Source organism: Hippocampus comes, unplaced genomic scaffold, assembly GCF_001891065.2.
Source record: "Hippocampus comes isolate QL1 unplaced genomic scaffold, H_comes_QL1_v1.1 scaffold150, whole genome shotgun sequence".
Classification (NCBI taxonomy): Eukaryota; Metazoa; Chordata; class Actinopteri; order Syngnathiformes; family Syngnathidae; genus Hippocampus; species Hippocampus comes.
In genome coordinates this window covers 220,730-241,020 of record NW_017805496.1, presented here as the reverse complement: position 1 = coordinate 241,020, position 20,291 = coordinate 220,730, and the positions used below count along the sequence as shown (strand labels likewise).

Below are 20,291 nucleotides of genomic sequence, written 5' to 3'. Positions count from 1 at the left end.
GCTGTTTTAGAGGAAAACAAACGATTCCTTGAAAAAGAGGCTAATCTCTTTTAAGGCGTGAATGGAAATTACAAGTCCATTGAGTCTTTTTATTTTCCCGCTGATGCGCTGACGATGAAATGTAAGGGGAGAAAGTGGCGGGGTAGAAGGGAAGAGTCTCCCGGGAAAAAATGGAAAACCAAAGTGTCGCCGTGTGAATTCCACACGGTGGATGAATGGCGGCCGGTCGAAATCAGACAGGTTGTGGCTGTCCGTTGCTCGTGTTGAGGTTAAGTTCGGGCTTTAAAGAAAGGTTTGGGTTTCAAGATAAGGTTTCAAGCCAGGGTTATCATTTCCAACAAGGGGTATAGAGTTTAAAAGTGGGTTTTCGAGACAGGCAAACGTTAAAAATGAGGGTTTGAGGACATGTTAAGGGTTAATGTTAAGTGAGGGTCAGTGTTTTATAGTAGGGGTTTGAAGCATTGAGTTTTCAAATTGGTGTTTAGGCAAGGATTTCTAGTTCGAGCATCAGGCCAGGGTTTGCAATTAGGTACTGAAGCCTGAGTTAAATTCTAAAAATTAGGCTGAGAAGCCAAGATTAGAGCTTCAAAGCAACATTCAAACCAGGGTTAGGCTTTAAGACCAATGTTACTTTTTTTTTTTTTTTTTTTAATTAACATCCCGTACAAGGGTCGCGGACGTGCTGGAGTCTAACCCAGCTGTCTTCGGATAGTAGGTGGGGGACACCCTGAACCGGTTGCCAGCCAATCGCAGAGCACACATCGACGAACAACCATTCCAGCTCACACTCACATCGAAGGACATTTTTGAGTATTCCTTCAGCCTGCCATGCATGTTTTTGGAATGTGGGAGAAAATCGGAGTGCCCGGAGAAAAGCCACGCAGGCACGGGGAGAACATGCAAATGCCACACAGGAAGGCCGGAGCTGGAATTGAACCCTTCACTTATGCACTGTGAGGCCAAAGTGTTAACCACTGGCTCGCCATGCCGCCCTTTAATTAACATAATGTCCTTAAATTATTTAATTATTTGTAATTAATAAAATAAAAAAATAGTAAAAAAAAATGACAGTCTATAATTACAATTTAATTCTAAAAACAACAGACTAAACCTAAAAAAAAGACAGAATCATTTTATCATTTATTTTTGAAACTTTTTTTTTCTCAAACTGATCCACAAATGCTGTGGCAGAACTGTCATTTTAAAAGTCAAACACTGTCGAACCCCTCAAAGTTTGACCGGCTCTGCCTCAAAAGAATTCACTCAAATCGCCACAAGAATCTTGCCAATGGCTTCGCACTTTGACTCCTTTGAAGAAAAAACAAGCGAGATGCTGCGGTGAGATAGTGGCAGTGAGGCTGCGGTCACGCAAGCACACACACTCACGCACACACACTAAGTCTGCACGTCTTATTGTAAGATGAGCTGATCATGTCGTCTTTATGTGGTTTTATTTCCTTTGGGCTTTTCCTCATTCTCCACATGGCTCTTCTGTCGGCCTCGTCAAAAACACACACACACACACACACACACACACACACACACACACACACACACGTCACGTACACGCACACGCACACGCACACGTTATTTTCTGCTCATATCCACTCACATTCACACACAGTCGGGGGCTCCAGGCTGCATCGATAAACCATTAAAAAGAAAAGCTGGACCGCCTCGGAGGGTCCCGATGTGTGCAAAAGGCCAGAAAGCACAAAGAGGCGCATTCACCTTTTGTTGTTTATTTTGCTGAGCCTGCGGGGGGCGCCGTCTGCAGTTTCTGAATGTCAGTCACACAGGAAGTTACGTTCCTCTCGCAGTCATCCTTACGTGCTGCTAATTTTCCATGCATGCTCATTTTGCCTCGAGCTAAGAATATCTTTTGTATAATTCGCTAGTTCAAATTATGAACTGCAAATCAAAAAAAGGGTAGCATAGTGTATTTTTTATTTGTTCCATTGCGATAACTTATTCTTAAAGGCACAGATCTCGCGCCCTCTTAAATCAGTTCAGCTGCTGAAGATTTGTAGGTTTCCTCGGTCTTAAGGCCTTTTCTGACTGCACTTAGCAACGCGCAGCTAGCCATGGACAAGCCCGTTCTATGTGAGATGAAAGCTCAAGGAGGGAATCACGTCAATCGTGTCATGCTGCACAGCGCGAGGATGGCGTGCACCGCGCCACGCCCTTGAATTGAAAAAATGTTCACTTTGAGAGCTGTACTGCGGCGACATCACCCGGCGCGTCCAATACAAGAGTTGGAGGCGGAGTGACTTCAGAGCGCTCGCAGCAATCGACCAATCGGGGGAAGAAGCCTCCCTCTTACTTCTTACTAAGAAACAACAAAAAAAAAAAGGAATTTGCACTTCATTCATTTCAAATCACATTGGTCAACAGCACCTTCTAATCAGAGATAGCTTTTCATATCCATGAATACATTTTTGACACATATTAAGAAAAAAAAACCTCTTAATTTTTGTTTTTCACGCATGCACAATACGTATTTTACCCTCTGTGGTAATTTATAGCTATGATGTTTAACAAAAAAAAAAATGCACCTTTTGCTGAACCTAATCCTTAATTTATAACTGCATAAATATAACATTATTATTATTAGTAGTAGTCGTAGTATTAGCAGTAGTCATAGTATGAAAACGAGGGCAGATTCCGAAACAGCGTAAACGATTCACCCAGACAAGTTTACTTGCGTCGCTGATTAAAAAAAAATAAGGATGTAAAAATTGGTTAACTAGTGTAATCTTTATTCTTACATATAAAAAAATGGTGTATGCCATATATAGAATATAACATATACTAGATTAATTATTCATCCTCATCATATCCTGAACTCTTCCCAAAGTGTTTCTGCAGCCTTTTTTTTTTTTTTTTGCCTCCGTAATCACGCAAAAATACAACACTGGCAAAGTGTTGCCAACCCACATAATGTGTGCGCATTACTCTCATCAGCTCAACTCTGCAGCATGTGAATGCAGATTCCTCCCAGCCCTGGCAAACTGCTGCCAACTGCCTTAATTGAAATATGATGGTATCGACTCGCGGGGGTCAATAGCTGGATTACTGCACCTCATGTAAAACCAAACGACTTTGCAAAGCAATAAAGGCACAAAGTCGTTTACGTTTATACTCGGCCGTACTTTTCTGAGAAAGCTTGCAAAAGCGATAAAGCAAACGGGACCTTGCCAACTTTACAGCGGCCGTATAAAAAAAATTAAAAAAATAAAGCACGTTGCTCTCGCCCACCCGAGTCGTCACGTCTAAGACGTGACGCGCGTGTGGTCGTGTCGTTTTAAGGCTGGTCTGATGACATCATAAACATCAACACATGTGGCACATGCAACCAAGGCAGAAGTCATAAAATCGTGGTGAGGATCTAGATAAATGTGGAACTCTCATCATCGGAGACGGACAAATGCAAAGATGTAATTCTGCTCGTACCCAACACCCAAATCTTAGAATTGATTGAGTTGCGTTCAGCACCGCCGGACATCCGCTTAGCTTTGAAATCTGTATCGTGCTTTCGTGCAACACACAACACAAATGTGCAACTGCAAGCAAATAAAAGCTGACTTTTCCTTAATGCGTGCCGTGTCAGAAAAGTTCCAGGCGTGCTACTATTCAATTTGGGGCCAAACGATTGATCCACAAAGGAATTCCGGAGCCATTTGCTTCATTCAATGTGCGAGAAGAGGCGAGAATTCTTATATTAGCCATGAAACCTTTCCGACTCTCCTTGCGTGTTGTTGTTTTTTTTTTTTTTAAACAGCGTGAAGTGCTACTCAACAACACAGGAGGTGAGAGACAAGACTGGTGCGAGACGTCGGCCAGGTGGCAATCGTTTCCTCGCCGCACCTCCTGACCAAATGGGAATTATTGGAGCCATCGCATCCCATTTTACTTCACTTTCAGCCGCTCTCCTGCCTGCTACTTGGCAGACATGCTACCCCCACCTCACGGCTCCCAGCAAAGCCCCGCAAATAAGTCATGCCTATTCGTCGGAATGGGCGGATGGCGGGTGGGCTCGACCTCGGCTGGCTGTCACAGTCCATTCTGCTTCTCCTCAGTCACATTGGAAAGAGAAGTGAGCGAAAAGAGGGCAGGAGAAAATTGGTGTTTGGCCGTGTAAATCCGCTGATAATGACAAGCGCCTTGGCACCGCTTACAGGAAGACATGATGCCGCATCCACAGCATATTTACATGATTTAAGAACGTCCGAAGGAAAATGCTCAGGGTTGTAATCAATGTCGCTGTCAGGAAGCTATCATCGCAATGTCTCGTCGCTGTCCTGCGAAAAACACTGACGGCCATTTTTTTTCATTAAAAAAAAAAAAAAACATGAATGGGGTGTCTGCGTTTTGAATGTCTAACACATTTTTATAAATGACAAAAATGGACATTTGTGTTTTTCACAGGAGAGCGATGATATATTAACAATCATGAGTACATAAAAGTAACGAAAAATTTAATAGTACCACTAAACTACATGACAACATTGAATACATTACAAAAAAAATCATTGAAAACATTGAATATAAAGCAAAATAAACACAGGAAACACAAATAGAATTATAAAAGAAATACAATTAATAATGTTATATAAAACTAAATAGAATGAATTCTAATCACGTTAAAATGTATACAAATTTTCAAAAATGATCCAAAACATGATTCATAAGCGCCAAACTAAAACAAAATTCAATTAATGTAATTGATTAAAATACATTCTAATCACAAAAACAGATGACTTTAAATCGCTAACCTAAAATAATACAAACAGAATTGTTTGAATAGCACAAATGAATACAAAAAGCAAATAAAATATGGAATGAACCAAAATAAAATCATAAATATAATGCATTCAAACCATTAAAAATGATCTGACGAGAAATGCACACAATAAATGAAATAAAATACACACAATTACATGAAAATAATAAGAAAATAAGAAATAAATATGAAAAAATAAATAAGAAAAAATATCAGTGCAAAACCAAAAAGACATGATGAGCATGAAAGTTTTTGCCAAAGCATTTTCAGTATACACATTGCTCCACTTGTTTTCAAAGCATATTTGTTGAGGAATTTTTTCGACAACTTGAGTATTCAATATGAATATCATCAGCGGCTGTCTTCAACTTTTGTCTTTTTGCGATTTATATATTTATTTTGGGGGTTTCGTTTAAGGATGCAGAACGCATTCATGCTTGTTGAGCTCCGGCGTGTGTGACGAGCCCGCTTGCTAAATTATTCCTCGGGATTTTTCAAAAGCGATCCGACTGCGCTGGTTGACTTTTTCACATCGCCTTGTCAGAAGCGGTTTTGGCTGTCATGCTGGGCCGCTCACGCCTTTTAACAAGACGTTTTAACACATTCCTATTTTTATTTTATTTTTTTTTTCAGCACCATTCCTCCGATGCTGGGCCTTAGCATGCAAACATTCCTCTTTGTTTTTCTATTCAAGGGAACAGGAGGGGGTTCTCTTCTTTCAACAAATTATGCAGAAACTTGGTTGGAATTGGTAAAACCAAATGTAAAGTGAGAAGAACTTTCTGGGGGGGGAAAAAAAATGAAAAAAATCCACATTTGCTGCACACAGCCCAAAACACCTTGTGTAAGAAGATGAACTGTGGTCTGGACAAGGCATTCATCAAATTTGAGACAAGAGCAACAGTTCGCTAATGAATGATGAACTAAAATTTGCTGCTTCCGGCAAAGAGTGTCTTTCATTTGTGCCGTGTACAGTAAAATTTGAAGAATATAAAAGAAGAATTAAATGTGGAACCCAGAGTCAGGAATCTTGTTTTCATGATCCGGGGGGTTGCTTTGCTACACCCAGCACAGGATGTCATGAAAACTCCCAAATGGCCGGTCCATTCCAAGCCGCAATAGCTGCAAATCAGAAGCAAAATGTGCTTCCCAGTGTCAGCAAGCTTGATCTCAGACTGATGAATGGACTCTTTGGGGGTATGACAGCATGCTAACTTCGGGTCACTAGGCTAACACAAAGCAATAACAACGACAGCATCAAACTCTTCAAAATAGAGTCGCTGTCAGCTGGACTGACTTCACGTTACCATAAGTGACATATTACCTTTGTGATTGCTCCAGATATCCAAGTGTCTGCAAAGCAATCAAAGCATCAAGATCTAATTTGATGAGCCCTTTCCAGTTTTACCGCGCACGCAGGTAAATAGACTTTTTCAGATGCTCAACTCACATTTGTTTATTGCGCACAAAATGAACCGCAACTTTAACTAAGAAAGAGTGAATAAAATAGAATGTGGTTAGGGTCCATTACTCTCAACACGCTACTAAACGTACAAGGCGCAATGAAATCTGACTCTCAAGGCAAAATGTGTCGTCTCGTGAAAGGAGATTAAAAAAAAAATGCAGGTGGGCCAAAATATGCCCCCAGGCCATTTTTTATCCTGCGGTCAGTGAATGTGTGGAGGGTAAAATAACATTTCAAGACTATCAAGGCATTCTAGAACAAAATAGGCTGCCACATTTCATAAAAAGAAGTAAGAAAAACAAGCTGGGGTGTGCAAAACGTACAAACTATAAAGTGGGCATCGTCTTCAAAGACAAAGCAGGCCATGAGTGATGTTTTTACTGGACAGAAAAAAAAAATCTGTTTTATTATCTCGAAGGCTTGAGCATAAACTGTGTGTAAAAACGTGTCACAAATCAAGTAGAGCGTTTTACGACCAATTGGCAGCCAATAGACGGAATAACAAGTGAAAGTGCTTAAAAAGAAACTCATCGATTGCCCACCCCCCCCAAATGAGTTGTTTAAATCAACGTGAAATATCAAAGCTCTGTGGAGCATTGAAATATAAAGTTGCTTGAAATCCAAATGACACATTAAAGCTCTGTGGACCATGTAAATAAAATGGAGTGGATTAAGTGTTTTGCCTACATGTCTTTTTCTCCCTTATTTTTATTTTTATTTTTTTTCAACGTCCGGTTTGGAGTTGAACTTGGCCGCTGTACCTGACAGAGGGTGAAAAGCTTGCCAGGACATTGAAGTCAGTGTGAGCTAAATATAAACAATGGCCCAGAATGACGTGAGTCGAAAAAGGTGAAGCTGGCGCACGCCGAGGTCACGCCGCGGCTGGCCTCCGCGCACAAGGCGGCCGGCCTAATGAAAAGGAGGAACGCTGGCGTGCCGGCCGTAGCCAAGTTGGAGGCTCTGAGCTCTGTGGATGCTTTTGTTTGGTGCCAGTTAAACTTGCAAATATAAATGAGAAAAACTTGGGAAACTCTGCGTTCGCTATTCGTGCTCACTAGTTAAACTTGCAAATATAAATGAGAAAAACTTGGGGAAGGGACAGGTGTGGAAAAATTCAGGGCCCGAAGCCCAAAATCTGCGTTCGCTATTCGTGCTCACCGAATTCATTCAAATTGATTACTTATGGCATTTTTCATAGTACAACAAATAAAACCCCCAATTAGAATCAAAACGGTAAAAGGAGTGGACTTATGTCACGCTTTGTCTGCACCCTACGCTGTTTACCAAGCCTCATTCATTCACTTAACCTACGGAAAGGTTTTCCTTTTTAGTTTAAAATAGCTTACTTCAACTTCCAGGATCTCTCGTCGTACCATCTCCAGTGATAGAATCCAGGGTGTTTTTCTCTCTTTGGTCCAGTAAATCCATCTGTATTGAGTCGTAGCAGGTAGCTAACGCTAAGCTAACGCCTCATCTGCCATTCGACTCCCAAGTGGCCGAACGCCCTTTATGTGCTGCTGTAAAGTAACAAAGACAAGTCAGAGCAAGATTGTGAAGAATCCTTGCCAAGGATCGTCAAGGAAATCAGCCGTTTTTTGTTTAAAAGGGCACATTTCCATGCTGTTCTTCAAAGATGGACTTGACCTCAAGATTTTGTTTGATTACTACCACATTGGAACCCGCTTTCCCTATCATAAAATGATAGGAACCACGTCTAGTACGCATCGGCGGATTTTGACATTTGTGACATGTGTCGCTACAATAAAATTGCTCCCTGACATGCATTTCTGTGTATCGGCATGACCTGTTGAAGATTGCTGTTTGGATGGGCAATTTACGGCCCGAAGAGAGACGGCGCGAGGAGGGAAGCTAATTTTCGAAACATTTGTCGCAAACCAACGTTTTGGTCCTTGCATGACGGCGACATGTTGCGAATAAGACTTGAAACTGCAACAACAGAACTCGACAAAGTTGGTCCTTGTTCCGATGTCTTTTCCCTATTTTGTAGAGACAGCAGACAATGTGTGCATGAAGGAACACACACACACAAAAAACACGCACAAAGAGCATCTATAGAATAGCGCAGCCTTGCCCCTCGAGTTGCGTTTGTGTGTGGATAATGGATCCGCTGAACACAGAACATGAAGGAGCGCCCGTTCCGTCATTTCACTGGCCGATAATGTGAGATAATGTGATCACGCCGGACCGCAAACAAACACAGCACGGCCGCGCACCTGACCTCAACCTCTCCGAGTGCAGACAGATAAAAGGATGTTGTTCTCAATGCTATCGTGTCCCCCCGCCGGCATGAATAATGAAGGACGTGCACCTTGTTTATCTTTCAATTCAATATTTACTCCTTGTCAGACGCATTTGTGGGCTTTTCATCAGCGCCATTTTTTTTTCTACCCTCCACGGCATTTGTCCTCATTGTTAATGTTTGATGAACGCCGCAATAAAGTGCAGCGTCGCCTCTACCTGCGCCCCATTTGTGTTTTTGTTGTTTCTCTCTCTGTAGACCGACGCCAGCGTTCCGCTAAACCCCCCAGCCAACACCCCGGCTTCCTCTCGTGAGACCCCACCCCGCCTTTCCCATCACTTCCTTTTGTTACCCTCAAGGTAAATTTGGGATGAATTGAATTAGGCAAGGAAAAGTAGGTCATCACTCCATTGTGTTGCTCGAGTCAAGGTTAAATCTGACGATGGTGAATTCCCAGCAGTCGGGCTGTGGTTTTTTTTTTATTTTTTATTTTTTCCAAAACTAGATTCAAGCAAAGTTAAAGCTTTCAAAGTCGGGTGTCGAGACAGGTTTGGAGCTTCAAGACGGGGTTGTGGTTCAAAACAGGGTTTCATCGGATGCTTTCAAGCCCTATAATTGGCTTGAAACCAAGCCGCCCCCCCCCCCAAAAAAAACGGCATGCGACTGACTGCTGCCAATTCACCAGTGTCAGATTGAACTTTTTTTCCAAATCCCTTGGAGAGTGTGGGCCTTTTTCCCGACTTTCCCGCACACTTTAAAAGTGCTGCCCTCTCTCAACTCTCAAACAAAAACAACAACAACAACAAAAAACATCTCGTCTGCTTTACATCATTCCTCGAGCATGCTGATCAAAACTCTGGACACTCCCCGGACCATTCATTTAGTTGTTGCACGAGCGTTGCAACACTACAAAAGCGCATACTACAAAAAGTTGATAGTTTACTTTTTTGTGTGTTTTTACCTTGAGGGTGTACAACGTCCGATGGCCGCCGTCTAATTACCGACTTTGATTATTCCCAATTTGTGTTTTTTTTAGCGAGCACCGACCAACAGCCGGGTGTTTTGGTGGGGAGGGGGCAACGCCATTGACTGTCTCACTTTCGAGTCTCTAATTGAGCCAAATGGGAACGGCGGCTGCCAGAGTTCACACTCCTCCAGTGTTTACACGCTCGCCCGCCAGAGACTCATTCGGACCAAACTCATGCGGACACACACACACAACAAATGTATGCGCACAAACACACACACACGCATACATATATGTATCTATATATGTACACACACCCATCTTCTAATGAAGCCTGGACATTGGTGAGCACATTACAGATGGGCCCCGCAGATGCTACAGGGAATGAATGCTGTTGTGTAATGACGCACATCAGAGCTGTTATTATGTGTGTGTGTGTGTGTGTGTGTGTGTGTGTGTGTGTGTGTGTGTGTGTGTGTGTGTGTGTGTGTGTGTTTTGAGGAACCGTAATTGCCGACGTGTGCCGTCGGCGGGCCCTCGTCATTAAAATTCACATGTGAACTCACCCCCGGCAGCGTTGATAATTGTGGTCAAGCGGATCAGACATGAGGCGAAAGAAGTGGGGGGGGGGGCATCCTCGGTCCGGTTGCTTGGTCTTAAAAGGCTAAAGCAGTAACGATGTCAAAGCGTTAATTACAGTGAAACACTGAAAGATGTTAAAAGAAGGTGAGAAGGTCCGAAAGAAGAGAGAAGATGTCAGTGAGGGACAAGTCAGGGTAAGGGATTGATGTTGGGCTTTGAATGCAGGAGTAGGGATTCAAAGATGGGGTAGGGTTTCAAGACAAGGGAAGGCTTTCAATTTTAGCTCAGGGTTAGGGTTTCAAGTTCGGGTTTGAGGCCATCATTTGGGGTTTTTACCAAAGATTAGCATGGCAAGACTGTGTTCATGTGTCAAAAGTAGGATTTAAAGACGGGATTAGCGTTTGAAGCCAGGATTAGCGTTTCAAACTGTGAGGTTCTGTCTGATTTTTGTTCCTCTTGCTAGTTTGTTTGTAACCAGTTGCCGTCTGCATTCTGACTTCGCTCCAGTATTATTTTGTACAGTTCAGGTTTTGATATTGCTTGAGCCTGGTGGCAAACCGCCAAGCCGCAGATGACACGACAAACGTCGGACTTGACCGGGAAGAATAAACAAACACATTTCCGTGTCCCCTTTTCCATTTGTTACGAACAAAAGTCCTTTTCAATCGAAACCCCGACGACATCAGTGATATGCGGTTTGGTTATTTTTTTTATTTTATTTTTCCCAAAAAGTGGGACTCTTTAAACTTAGACCATCATTTACTGTAACCGCACGCAATTGACCCCCATCCACTCAAGAGGGCTTCGGACCGTATTGATTACGGCCCCGCATTAAACATTGAAGTCATCACAGCGCCTGGTTAAATGATTGTATAATGAATAATAGATGAGATTGAAAGGCCAGGAAGGGTAATAAATGGGTCTGGGTGATATTCATTCGTGGGGCCGCGTTTGACTTTTTCAAAGTGCTCTCTGGTGTCATAAATCAGATGGGAGCCCGGTTTCAAAGTTTATGACGGACATCCGTGTCAGAGAGTGCTCGGAAGCGGACGCTTTTGTGACACAGGTGGGTAGAACGCGGGTGGAGGATGGATTGGCTGACCCACAAAACGATCTCGTTACAAAGTGCACTTCATTTTTCCCTTTCGGTCAACTCATGCATTATAATTGTGCGAGTGAATGTGTCGTACATCATATTTGTTTGACTGGATTTGAGTGTACGGCGAACCTCCACATCGTTGTATTTTTTTTTTTCCCTGAGAAAGTTGACCGTGGTCATTCGCCGAACCTCACTTGTTGAATTTTTTTTGTTTTCTAATCCAGTGCTGGAAAAAAACGCACAAAGGCACCGAAGCCAAAAGAAAAAAAGGCAAGTCGGAAATGTATGAATTATTGAAATGATTTGTGTCAACTGAGAAATTTTGTAAAAGCCATGTGGGGGACAAATATAATCTGCATTTAAAAAAAAATGATGGCCAGTAGTGCAACCTGGAATTCAACTTCCATTTATGTATGTTCATCATTAATTTGGGGACAAGATTTTGGGACTTGGTCTTTGGTTTTTAAAAAGTGTTTAGTAACAGCAACATTCAAATTCTTTATTGCCAAAAACAATTACCTCAGTTGTGTTTTGGTTTGGTGAAAGAACCTGTTTGTCAATTTAGATTCAAACAGTTGCACAACACTTTGAATTGAAAGACGAGTTGGGGTTTGCGAGGAGACTTTCAAGACAGGCTCGTGGTTCCAAACAAGAGTTTGGGTTTCAAATTCAAATTCTGGGTCAGTATTAGATTCCATTATTTCGGTTTGGGTTTATTAATTCTTTCAGGTCAGAGAGGTGGGCAGATTTAATGGATAAAAAAAAAAAAAAAAAAAAAAAAAAACAAAGAAAGCACAAAAGAAACCAAAAGTGACTCAATAAAAGAAGAAGAGTTGGAAGAACACTTTGAAAATCGGCCATTTGTCAGCCGTCAATTGTCTCCCGCTCTCGCTCTCATTTAGCCAGATGATTGCCTCCCACGGCCCCGGGGAGCCATCGCGAGCACACTCTATTACTTCCTGCAGCACTTTACTCTCCCGCCAATATCAAACGCTCAATAACAACAGGACGGAGCGGCGTGTAAACTCCTCAAGTCTATTAGCTCGACGCCGATTCATCCCAACAGTCGGCGTCGATACCCGGGGAACCCCAGAGGAACATTATCCATATTGAAACAACTCAGGAGGCTCGTGCCAGGCTGCTGCATCGGAGGCGGTGTAATGAAAAATGTCGGCGGCGCATAAAAGGCGAGCTAATAAAGACGGAGAAGTAACGAGCAAACAAACTAACTTTGGGGCGGGGGGGGGGGGGGGGGCGGGTTAAAGGGCCGCACGGGGGAAAGAGAAGACGAGGCGCGGGAGGTGATGGCGGAGTGTGCGGTGCCCAAAATAAGGTTTCAAGACAAGAGTTGGGGTTTCAAAGACAATTTTGAAACAAGGGTTTGGTGATTGAAAGTAAATTTCGAACTCGGGTTTCGGATTTTGAATTTCAAACCATGGATAGTTTTTCATGGCGTCAGGTTTTCAAAACAGGATTACAGGTTCAAAAGTATCAGCAATGAATGAGTCAGTCTTCGGGTTTCAAATGGGACCTTCAAGCCCCCTGGAATTCAAGTTAAGGTTTCAAACAGGGGGCATGTGCTTGAAAGTAAGGCGTCGAGACGGAGTTGGGCTTTAGAAGTTGCGTTTCAAGACAAGAGTTTGGTTTCAAATTGGTTTTCATGCCCGCGTTATGGTTTGGATTTGAAGACACATTAACGATTTTCAACACGACCTCCAAGGCTGGTGAGAGTTTGAAACACGGCTTGGTGCTTCAAATGTTTGGGTTCAAGCCGGGGGTCAAACACAATACAGGTAGTCGAAATATTCCCACTCAAGTGGTTGCACTTTTGCCTCTTTGGTTTCCTCGACGGGAGGTGCTGAGTTGAGCGAGTTGCAGGCTACGGCGCGTTGTTGGTGGCGATGATTCGGGTGCGCAGCCTCTCAAAGCCGCCCCAACGTCCTGTTGCCTTGAGAGACGCAACTCGCCGCCATTCATTATTAACGGCTCGCATTCGCCGGCTTGTCTCGACATCACCCGAGAAGAGAAAAGGCCGCGCGCTGTAAACACAAAAAAAAAAAAAAAAAAAAGCCTCTGAGCCTGTCGCTTTTCTTATCGCCGCCTGTCAACGCCCGGCAGCCGCGGGGTACTTTGTAGATGCCCTCAAGTAGTAGATAGCAGGTGGAGGTGGGACGTGGGGCCGGGAAGGTGGGGGGGCAGGAGGACAGGAGGACCGCGGTGGCTGCCTCCCGCGCTAAAACGCAGGAAAGGGACCACAACAAAGGCAGAAGAGCGCCTGACAGACAGAACGACAAATAGCGAGCCGACCGCCCCCCAAAGCGTTCAAGTGCATTGAAGGAGAAAGAAAGAAGAAGAAAGATGAGCTCCGGTGTCTTTATAATTCATGTCAAGAAAAAGAATGATGCGGCCGCAGGATGAGAGCTTACCTTTCTTGGGCAACAAAGACGGAAAGAGCTTTAAGTCTTTCTCTGCTGTTTCACGCGGGATAGTTGGAAGGTTTCAAGTATTTCCGAGCAATTGCGTGTGATATGTGTTGAGCGAGGGTTATGGTTGTAGAGGATAATTTTGTTCACAACAGCCAGGGTTTTAGAGTTAGGGTTTCAAATGACGCTTAGGATGTCCAAGTAGGATTTTATATTATGGCTGGAGTTATAAATTCGAGTTTAGAGCTAAAGGTGCGGTTTGAAGGAGACCAACAAGTCGGGTTTGGGGTTTCAAAGAAGGATATGGAGATAGGGTTCGAGTTTCGAAACCAGGGTTGTTATTTTTCAAGTCGCTATCAAGGAAGCATTAAAGTTCTGATTTCAAGTAGCATGGCTCCAAACTGAGGTTTTGGTTTCAATGGAGGCTTTCGGGACATGTTTGGGGTTTCAAACAAGGCTTTCAAAGACAGGGTTAAGGTTGAAAGTAGTGCCTCAAGATAGGGGTAGGGTTTTAAAGTAGGGTTTCAAGTGAATGTTAGCATTTCCAACATTATTTTAAAATATTTAAGATTTCAAAGTTTGATACAGCGTTGGGTTTTAAGCAAGGTATTCAAGACACGGTTAAGGTCTCAGCTCAGGGGTATGGTTTCAAAATAGGGTTCCCAAAAAAGGGTCAAGTTTGAAGTCAGATTTTAAAGAGTACCATTTCAAATACGGTTATGGTTTTAAAGTAAGATTTCAAGACAGGCTCAGGATTTTAAACATGAGTTACCGTTTCAAGCCAGAGTGGTGTTCTCGAACAAGGGTTATGGTTTCAGGTTGGGGTCCAAAAAAACTGAGAGGCACCACCTAAAAAGTACAAAAACAAAAATAGTTGCTGCAAACCCCCCAAAAAAAATTGTTGAAACAATTTTAAACAATTTTTTTTTTGAAGGGATCTGTGACCAGCGTTGAACAAACCCTGGTCACAGATGAAAGTTTTTTATTTTTTATTTTTATTTTTTCTCAACCTCCGTGAGGGCCTGGTCCAATAGCGAGGATTCACTGTTGTATGGAATAATCTGACAAATGACTACAAATCTGGCCAAAGTCCAAATGGGACAATAACCTTGAACCCTCACGTTAGCTAAAAAAAATGTGACTAATCAAATGAGCGACGGGTCAAGGCGACTTGTTTGAAAAAAGACAATAACCTTGAACCCTCACGTTAGCTAAAAAAAAATGTGACTAATCAAACGAGCGACGGGTCAAGGCGACTTGTTTTAAAAAAGAAAAAAAAAAGGAGCCTCAGGAGAAAAGTCCAGTCAAGGTCACCCGCCCGCTCTCCGTCGGTACAAACCTAAGACATTTGAATTGCATCACAGGCGACCAATCAGGCCGCAAATCGCCATCGCGCGACGGGTCCACAACGATTCCCCAAGTATGCCAGCGATCAGCGAGCAACCTTGAGGAAATGTCAGCTGAACGTGGAGTGTATTTAACGGCCGGCCGGCGGCGGTATGCGAAGTGCCCAATCGAGTGCGGATCAGTGCAGGGGGAGGCGGGCAACCGTGAGCTAGCGCGCGTCTTTGTCAAAGTCAATGCTCACCTCCTGCACCGCCTTCTGCCCTTTTTAATACGATTGAGCTCCGAAGCGAGCTGAATGACTGCCAGACGGGAAGACGCCGGCCGAATAACGAGGAGGTCTGTGGCAGATGAGATGTGTTCGCAACAGAGCACACCTCTGCTCAGGGAAAATCAGTGGCGACTTTAATTTGTCAGGGTGACTGAGAATTCCTGGCATCAAAACCAAAATGACGGAGGAACGAAAATGGTTCGAAAATTACTCCTTGACGGTTTTCAGAAGTGGGTCCTTAAGCTTTTAATGCGGGTCGGATTTCACTGTGAAAATTGCTTCAAAAAATATGGGTGTTTTTAAACGAATGGCCAAAAGAAGTCTAAAATGGCTGCTTCAAATGTAGACATGACAAACAATCCTCATGTTGCTAATTGAAACAGGCTTTCGGGGCTGAATGATTCAAGAATTTTTGTGCGAAGTTTGGACCAAAATCACAGTGAAATGGCCACTTTAAATTTCAATTATTTCTTTTGAGGCTTTTTGAGAATTTAATTTTTTTTTGTGGGCCTATGATAGATGGTTCAGGTTGCTTTGGGAAACTCGTTTCAGGACCGGGATTTTCCGGCAAATTATGTGGTGATACTTTAAGAAACATTCCAAAATAACTTTTTGATGGCTGCTTCGAACTAAACTGGCAGACTTTGTATTTTTTCCTCGCAGGAATACTTGAGATTTTTTGTAGGTCTACTGACAATCGAAACACCTACCAAATTTCATATAGCAAAGTGGAAACCGCTGTGTACTTAATTTTTATAAATCACCTTTTGGAGGGTATTTTTAATTGCTAAAATTATCCTTGAATGGCCACTTCAAACCAAAATGGCAGATTTCCTGACTTTTGTCAGTGCTGTGTCCATAAGACTTCTTGGGTCCATTTATGATAGACAAGCAAGTGAAATGTTATGTTGCAAAGTTAACAGACTTCAAGGATTTGATGTTCGAAATACATTTAATGAATGAAATAAAATGGCGATAATTTCCCTAAATTGGCTGCTCGAAAACAAACTGGTGACATCTTCACAGGCTTTTTCATAATTTTGTGTGACACATGACAGCCATGCCTTCCAAATTTCAAGTTGCAAAGTAAAAACTGACACTGGGGACTGAGTTGTTCAATAAAAAGGTCAAAAGGGACCTCAAATGTTTACTTCATATCAAAATAGCAAACTCCATGTGTCTTTTCAGGGATGGCTTCTTGAGATTTTTTTGTGGGTCTGCTTTGATAGGTATGCCTTGCAAATTTCGGCAAATGAAACTAGTGTCAAGGCTGTGTTTTCAAAAATGATCTCAGAGGAGATTTCTGTGAAATAGAATGACCAAAAATTACCATTACGTGGCTACCTCGCATCAAAATGGAAAACTTCCTGTCTTATATTTCCACCAAATTTGATATATAGTAGTTCAGTCAAACTTGCTTCACAGGCTGAATTTTCCCACCAAATCCCAGGGGGGCACTACTGAACCAAATTTTGGGGTTGATGCCCATGACCGGAACAAGCTCACCAAAGTGCTCCAGGCCAAGAAATGATTTACGCTAAATCCATCCAAAGTTCGGTCACACAATCGCTTCTCTTGGTGTTTGTTCTTGCCGCATGATAAATCGAGCTAAAAGAATTGTCAGCCAGTGCTGCAAAGTCACCATTAGTACAAGTTTAAAAAAAAAAAAGTGCTTGTTCCTCCTCTGAGGTCAGGAACACTGTGTGAGTCAAACGCATTAATTCAGACAAATGCCCTGTGGGATCTCAACACGGGCATTGTGTAGTTGTTGTTGTCGACCGACACAACGTCCCTGTTCATCATCACAAGACTGGGAAAGTAGGACATGGAGTCATCCATTAAATAACACGAGCCAACACAGCAGTTTGCTATCAGAACTACAGTATGCCCCGTTTCATGGACAAAAAAAACGAAAAGGTTCACTCGTGACGTTTGGCAATGATGTATTGCTCGCAATTTTCTCTCCTGTCCTTTTCAACTTGGAGTTCCAAATGCCAACAATAAGTCATAAAACCTCCAACTGCAGCTTGAGAAATTCAGAATAAAGCCCCACGTTTGGTTTGGCTGGCAAAATGTCACGAGGGTAACGTACTACTTGTCACAGGACCACTGCCCTGCATGAGCTGGTGGGTTTTTGTTTTTTCCCCTCCTGCATCAATCGTCATATTTCCAACAAGCAGTTCACTTCAGTCCACTTTTGTAAGGGTATATCATAATCAGTCACTTAAAACTGTAGACTGCAAATTTCCCCAGTGTGGGACATATAAAGGTTACCTTATCTTATCTTGTCTTAAAACTGAAATGGTGGAGTTCCTTTGTCTGTTCAAGCATGGCTTTTTATTGCTCTGTTCATGAAAAAAGCACCTTCGGAATTAAAAAAAAAATGCTTTGTGGGCTAATTTTTCAAAACAAGCTTTGCATTTTTGGAATTTATTGAAATGTCTGCTTCCAATAAAAATGGCTAACTTCCTTTAACTTTTTATTTGATTTTTTGTTTTCTTTTAGACTTATTCCTGGGTGTATTTATTAAAGATCTGTCTACTAAATATGCTGCCAAGTGAAACAAACTTTCCTAAAAACTGTTACAGAATTTGTTTGAAAAAAATAGCCAATTTGAACTTAAAATTGCCCACTTTAAACCCATATGACAGGTTCCTGAGACTTTTTTGTGAGTCTATTTAGTATAAACTCATCAACCCAATTTCAACTTACTATAAGTGCAACTGAATTTGAAAAAAAAAAAAAAAATCAGTGGGGAACCTTTTGAACAAAATTGGCAAAATGACCCAAAAATGGCCGCTTCAAAATGGCAGACTTCCTGGCAGGCATGATTTCTTCAATGTTTTTTGTCAGACCACTTAAGGTACACACATCAGTTTCATGATGGCTGCAATGAGACACGACATTCTCATACAGTTAAAAAAAATAAAATAAAATAAAAAACGACACAAAGTCCAGTTTGCCGCTTTAAAATCTCCTCTACGCTCCATGAAATTGCAGCTCTTCTACTCTCACTGCTTTCCCGGCTTGCGGGCGTCTGGATGTGAATGACATGAACTTCGCTGGCAGGCTGTCAGAAAGAGATTTGGCACCACTAGCGCCGTTCAGAAGAAGAAGAAGAAAAAAGCTGCCAAGTGAGGGCATTTCAAGACTCGGGCTCTGGTTCAGGAAGCGGAATCGGCAACTTAGCCTCCATGTACAATAGCTTTAATGCTACCTGGGGAGACTCAACAATGAATTTACAGTTCAAGTTGTCTTGGCACCCATTGGCTGGTAAAGCGAATTCATTGCCACTGTGTGGTTGTGGTTTCCGATGCAGATGTAGCGCGCAAATCTCTTTTCACACACCAAAAAAAAAAAAAAAAAACATGAAAGTGATTTTTATTTTTTATTTTTTTAGAGTTGTTTTTTTTCCATTGCATCGCCTGTAAAAAATTGTTTAAGGTTGTTAAAGTGCATATGTTTGCTCTTCAGTTGAAATCCTGTGTATATTTGCGTGTTTTTTCTTGTTGTTGAGAAAACTGTTAATATTAATTGATTTTACATTCTTTTGGGGGCGTTTCTGTGTTATTTTAATGTTCTCCAAAAACAAGTTTACGGTAGTTGTTTTTTTTTTTTTTTTTTACTTTATATCCAAAATCATGAAATATCAATCCAAAAGTTATTTTTTGTATGTGAACAATTTCTTCTGTATATCATCACAAGTAGATTTTTATTGATGTACATTACATTTTCAAATTTTAACAAAAGTTAAATAAATACAATAAAAAGCAGTGAATTATTTCATTTGTTTAAATTCAAAATTTTGTGTCTGACTTGAGACTATACTTTTTACATGAAAAACAATGAAAATTCGTGCGTGAAATTGTTTTTTTTTGTGTGTGTTTGGTGGTGTTGGTGGATCTTTAAATCTTTTTGTATCTTAACTTTTTGTGTGAATTGTTTTCATCTATGTTTTCCTTTCCACAGAAAATAAAATGATCCCTCGCATTTAGTTTCATATCTAGTTGCAGTACAATTATTTTCTTTGTATCTTAAAAAACAATGTAAAATATAATTTTCATCTTTTACTCTTTTTGCTTTGCCTTTTGTTGCTATTCTACGGGGTTTTTATTGAATTGTTTCTCCAAATCTTGTGACTTTTACATAATTTCAAATGAAAAGTCGTTTTGCTGTTTTTTTTTTTTTTTTACCCAGTCAATGGCACTTGCTTACCACAAAATGAAATGGTGTAACCTCCTTTTGTCAAAATAAATAAATAACGGCAAAACATTCTCTTTTTGACTGATGTTCATCGTGTTCTGCATCATTTTTTTTCACACGTCTCTGTCAGCCACATGATGCATTTTTAAGTACAGAGTGATTACCAAAGCAAAGTGATTGAGGTGAAGGAACAAATGAAATGCAACTATTGAGCCATGTGAGCGTTCAGGTGGTTGTGTCCCCCAAGTGCGACTGCGCCTCCCTGCAGCCTTTGCGGCTTTCGCGGCGTGCCGCAAGGTGATTGATGACAGGTCAGCCGGCGACGGCCTCGCCAACTTTGCAATCCTTCCACTGGGAAATTGCTCATTTCTCCGCAAGTCCATTTCAATTTGAGGCCGCGGCGGCGCCTTGCTAAGTTTATGCCTGCACCTTCACGCGGGCAGAATAGTGATGCATGATGGGAGGGAAGCTGGCGTTATTGTTCGCATTAGTCCCTCGGACGGCTTGTCAAGGCCAGTATTGTTGCAGGAAAGTATCAAAATTAACAGGCGTGACCCTCTTATTTAGATAAGCACACGTCCGCCTCTTTTGCTCGCAGCTTCAACACGACTAAAACCAGAACGGTGACACACTGGAGGGCTCTGTGATTTTTCGTTTAGTTTTAAGCTCCCCTCGTCTTATTTCAAAATAGCCAAATGGGATCCTATTCGCCGCGGTGGGACTTCAAAGCGGTTATTTGTCATCATACGGATTTGTGCCGTCATTCAGGAACTTTTCCAGTGCTTTGGCTGCGGCAGCTTTGGCGCAAATCCCGCCTGGACTCTATCCTGCCGGTTTCGCTCTTACTTGCTGTTTATATGAGTTTGAATTTACACAGAAGACATATACTTTTAT

At 42.0% G+C, this 20,291-nt stretch overlaps 1 long non-coding RNA gene across 1 annotated transcript in view; it reads right to left on the bottom strand.

The window, feature by feature from the left end:
- Positions 1-20,291, bottom strand: part of LOC109519658 (uncharacterized) — a 35,107-nt gene that overhangs the window by 13,025 nt on the left and 1,791 nt on the right. Inside the window, exons 2-3 of the long non-coding RNA XR_002168999.1 lie at positions 7,595-7,765; positions 2,235-2,325 (exon numbers count right to left, since the gene is read on the bottom strand). This is a non-coding gene — a long non-coding RNA (uncharacterized LOC109519658). The remainder of the gene's footprint in view (positions 1-2,234; positions 2,326-7,594; positions 7,766-20,291) is intronic.